Consider the following 5590-nt stretch of genomic DNA (forward strand, 5'->3'; position numbering starts at 1 on the left):
TATGTTTTGTCTATGTGTGTTGACTTATTTTGTTCTTACTGCACTTGTTTACTATTTAAATAATGACTAATGAAGGACTGATACATTGGTTCAAGTTAAAATGATGACTAATTAATTGAAAAGATAGTTACCTAGATATACATTGATTTTCTGCATAACAGTAGCGCACATACTCATGTTTACTTCATTAAATTCACGTACAGAAATATGAATAGAAAAAAAGAAGGTCAAGTAAGTTTTAAAACATTGATTCACCGGCCCACCAAGTATTTTCCCTAACAATTGGAATCAGAACAGGTCCTTCAAAAGAAGCTTGAACGCTTGAAGTAAGATTCATTAGGATGAGAAACCAAAAGGGAGAGGCATCCATCTGGCTACCATTATTTAATGGATCCAATTTGGTTTTCTTGGAAGGTTGGAACAAGAGCTTACCTACAGTCACTTGAAGCTGATGTTTGGGGAATCGTTGAAGGAGGCTACCAGTATCCATCCACCATTCCTAGAGAAGAAGCAGAAAAGAAAAAGTATGAGACCAATGCAAAAGTTGTCAATGCTCTATTACGAAGCTTGGAAGAATCAAATTTTTGTAAAATTCATGCAGTTGAATACCAAAAAGGCTATATGGGTTAAGATCATCCAATGTTATGAAGGTGATACCAAGGTAACGAGTGCAAAACTTCAAACATTTAGAATTCAATATGAAACTCTCAGAATGCATAATGAAGAAAGCATTGCAAGTTTCTTTCTTAGACTATATGAGATCGTTAGTTCAATGATAAATCTTGGCGACGAAGTAAAATAATCATCTCTAGTTGAGAAAATCTTAAGATCTCTAACTCCAAAATTTGATTCAAAAGTCTCTGCCATTGAAGAAATCCAGGATTTAAAGAACCTTATTGTTGAACAGCTTCATGGGATTCTAACATCTTATGAAATGAGAAAAGGGGGTCCTTCAGATATCAGAGAAGATGCATTCAAGGCTACTTCTAAAGGAAATGAAAAGGAGGAACTTAAGGAATCGGGTTATGTATCAGATGAAGAAGAGGCAAATTTCATGAAGAAACTTCAAGTAGGTACTGGAATATTTAGAGGTAAGCTTCCTTTCAAATGTTTCTCTTGCGGTAGAGTTGGTCACTGTGCTGCCAAATTTCCTTATAAAGAAAATCATGAGAAGCAGAAGAATTCTGCAAAAGAAAAAAATATAGGAAATATCAAAAACAAAAGAAGCTTCTACACTCACAAAGATAGTGACGACCCTTTCAAATGGTGAAGAAGGTGATTCTGGTCAAGAATATCAATTACTTATGGAATTTGAAGATAAATGTATTTATGAGTCTAGTGATGTTTTTATGGATGCCATAGAAGATAAGGATAGTTTTACTGAACAAATAATTCAGCTTAAAATTCGTTTGGAAGAAGCTAAACTAGCATAAGAAGCTCTAAAGAAACAAATCCTAGAAAAGAAGAAGCAAAATGAAAAGTTAGAACTATAAATAGTAAGTCTAAGGAATGAACTCAAGAAAATAAAAGGAGTAAATATTAGGTTTGCTAAAAGATATGAAACCTTAGATGAAATCATCAAAGTGCAACACTCTCCTCTGATAAAAACAATTCTTGGATACATTGGAGAATCTTAAAATACTGTAAAGCCTTCTGAAATGGGTATAAGAAGTTATCTAAATGTAGTAAAAGGAAGCAATCGACAAAACTCTAGCCATCGGCAAAAGAATAAAGGATCAAACACTTCTCAGGAAAATATCCCTTACTACCATCAAAGGGAAGACTAAACAAGAAGGTACTATACTCCCAAAACTCCTACTTTAATGGTCAATTCTTCACTTGTCATAAGTTTGGTCATAAGGCTACTAAGTGTGTTTCTTACAAAACTATCATGACTAGGGAATTAAGAAAGAAAAATGATAAGATTGAGGTAAAGAAATACTCCTACAATATTTTCTCACCTCTTCAAGATGAAACTAGATGTTCCATTTGCATAAAATTTGGGGATAAAGGATCTGAATGCAGGAGAAAAATGCGGTCAACACCTCATAATGAAAACAAGGCAACAACATCTAAGGTACGGAAAAACAGGACCATGGAATTTGAAAACTGTGGTCTAGATTTATATGCCGGAGATCAATAAAATTTGTGGTACATTGATAGTGGATGCTCAAAGCCTATGTTAGGTGACAAAGATAAGTTTATGTCCTTTAATGAAATAAAGAAAGAAAAGAATGTAACCTTTGGAAATAATTCACCTGTTGCTATCAAAGGAAAAGGAATTGTTTTTCTTAAAGAAAAAGTTAAAGTTGGGAATGTTTTGTTTGTTGATGGATTAAAACATAACTTGTTGAGTGTTATTCAAATGTGTGACCAAGGGCATGAAGTTATTTTCATATCAAGTAACTCTCTGATTTGGAATCTCAATACAGGTAAAATCATAATAAAGGGAATGAGAACTCTAGGTAATGTCTATGTCTTGGAAGGTGGTTTAGAACATTGTTACTCGAGAAAATCAGAAGAAAGTTAGCTCTATCACAGAAGATTGGGACACCTAAGCTTCAGTCAACTACATAAGTAAAACAGAATGGGAGTAGTTTGTGACTTGCCTAACATCTCTCTACTGGAAAGTACCATATGCAAATCATGTCAATTCGGTAAGAAAACCAGGGTGCAGTTTAATTCCAATTAAGGTACTTCAAGTAAGCCACCTGAACGTATCCATACTGATTTGTGTTCTCCTATGAAAAATAAGTCTCCTCGAGGGGAACAATACTATATTATTCATTGAAGACTTTACTCGCATGTCTTGGATTGGCTAATTAAAACATAAAGATGAAGCATTTGATAAATTTAAGGTCTTCAATGCTCTTGTAGAAAATAAGTTAGATTTTAAAATCAAATGTCTTAGATCCGATAGAGGAGGATAATTTACATCATATGAGTTTTTTTACTTTGGTGAAAATCATGGAATCAAGAGGTAGTTTTCTATAGCTAAAAATCAACAAAACAGAGTGGCAGAAAGAATGAACAAAACAATCAAACAAATGACACATGCCATGCTTGATGAGTCTGGAAAATCACATACCTTCTGGGGGGGGAGAAGCACATACAATAGTAAATATCCTCAACAAAGCTCATGTTTGGGTAAAAAGTGATAAAACTCCTCATGAACTATGTTTTGGTAAGCCTCCAACTGTTAAGAATTTTAGAGTTTTTGGAATCAAATGTTACATAAAGAATAATGATGATAAACTTGGAAAGTTTGTAGCTCGAGATGATGAAGGAATTCTCCTTGGATACTCCTCGATAAGGAAATAATATAAATGCTACAATAAAAGACTTCAATAGATTTTTGAATGCATTGATGTTCTGATTGATGAAGCATCCACAGGTACCAAAAAGGAAGCACCAGCAGATGATGAAGATACTCCTACAACAAGCCAAAATAATGTTGGAGAAAGAATCAATGAAGCATTAGAAGAAGGAAGTGACAGTACAAAAGCATCAGAAAAGACTCCATCAAGGTATGTTAAGAAAAACCATCCAAAATCTGAAATTCTAGGTGATAAGGAAGCTGGAGTACAAACTAGAAGAACTCTTGTTGGAACTTCTAGTTATCTAGCCTTACTATCCACAATTGAACCACAAAATGTAAATCAAACTAGCAAAGATGAATGTTGGGTTAAGGCTATGGATGAAGAACTTGACCAAATAGAAAAGAACCATACATGGGAATTAGTACCAAGGCCTCATGATAAAACTTTATTGGGACAAAATGGGTATTTAAAAACAAATTATTTGAAAATGGAGAGGTAATTAGAAGCAAAGAAAGACTTGGATGCAAAGGCTATGCACAACAATAAGGAATAGAATTTGAAGAAACATTTGCACATGTGGCTAGACTTAAAGCCATAATAATGTTTCTTTCCTTTTCAAGATTTCATAATTTCAAATTCTATCAAATGGATGTTAAATTTGTGTTTCTAAATGGGGACCTAGAAGTGCGGACCTAGAAGAAGGGGTCTATATTGAGCAACCTGACGGGTTTATTCGAGGAAATGATAAAGAACCTGTTTGCAAACTCAAGAAGGCATTATATGGGCTAAAAAATGCTCCTCGTGCATGGTATTATCGTCGTGATAGGTATCTTCATCAACAAGGTTTCACTAAGGGGCTTGGAGATAGCAACCTATATATAAATATGGATGATGGTGAAATTTTAATTGTTGTTATTTACGTAGATGACATCATATTAGGTAGCAATCATTAGGGGAATTTTAAGGTCTAAAATGGGCCTCCTGTAGGAATTTACAGGGTAAGTTCCTCAGACAGAACACCAAAGGACACCGCTCACAAACAAATCACAGATCAATACACCAATATTTTGACGTGGTTAAAACCCTCAAAGAGGGAAACAGTCCACGACCTGAGCCAACGCAGCCACTTCAGGCAATTTATTAATAAAAGAATGAAAATTTACATATGCTTCTCTCATAGACGGATTTCCCTACAAATGACCCTCCATAAGCTTTAAATAGAAATCATGGACCAATCGGGTGTTAAGCCACGGATCAAGTGTCAGTAATACCGAGGAGAGAATGAACCGTCGGATCACTACATATCGTGACCGTTGGATTGTAAGTTACAAAATGTACATAGTAAAGAAACACACTTTACCTAACTCTATACTAGACCAAGTTGTACTTAACTATTTCCTATGTGTTGGAATATCCTAACATCCCCCCTTAAGAACAACTTGGGATAGGATTGAAGGATTTACAAATATGACACAATAGGAGAAGGAAGGAGGCACTAGAGCCTATCCCCCCTTAGTGACAACTTCTTGAACTCCAACCATAAATCGAAGTTTAGTGAACTTCGCCTCTATGAGAGCCTTTGTAAAGATGTCTGCAACTTGATCATCTGTTGAACAATATTGCACTTCAAGAACATGGTCGTGAATGAGCTTTCTGATGAAGTGCATGTGCAGTTCAGTGTGTTTGCTGCGCTGATGTTGGACTGGATCTTTGCATAGCTGAATGGCACTTTGATTATCACACCAAAGTGTAGTCGGATGCTACTGCTGAAAGCCAAACTCTGACAGGATCTGACGAAGCCACAAGGCTTCCTTACTAGCTTCTACGGCACCACAATACTCTACTTCTGCTGAAGAAAGAGAAATTGCACCTTGTTTCTTGCAAGCCCATGTAATAGGTCCTGAACCAAGAGTGAACACATAACCTACAGTAGACTTCCGATCATCAGGGTCACCAGCCCAATCAGAATTAGTGAAACCAACCAATAGAGGAGCTGCTTCGGCACTGTAATGAATCCCAAACTGAACTGTACCTCGAACATAACGAAGTATTCTTTTAGCTGCTTTCCAATGACTTTCATGTGGGTTTTGCATAAACCGAGCAACAAGGCCAACGGCAAAGGAAATGTCAAGACGAGTATGGGTTAGATACAAAAGTTTTCCTACAAGTTGACGGTATAAGGTAGCATCAACTTCAGGAGAAGTACAAGTGACTGAAAGTTTGACTCTAGACTGAAAGGGAGAAGGGGCTGGCTTACAGTCTTCCATGTG

This window comes from Pinus tabuliformis, chromosome 9 (genome assembly GCF_031772625.1).
Source record: "Pinus tabuliformis cultivar Carrire ecotype Pingquan chromosome 9, CPIR1, whole genome shotgun sequence".
NCBI lineage: Eukaryota > Viridiplantae > Streptophyta > Pinopsida > Pinales > Pinaceae > Pinus > Pinus tabuliformis.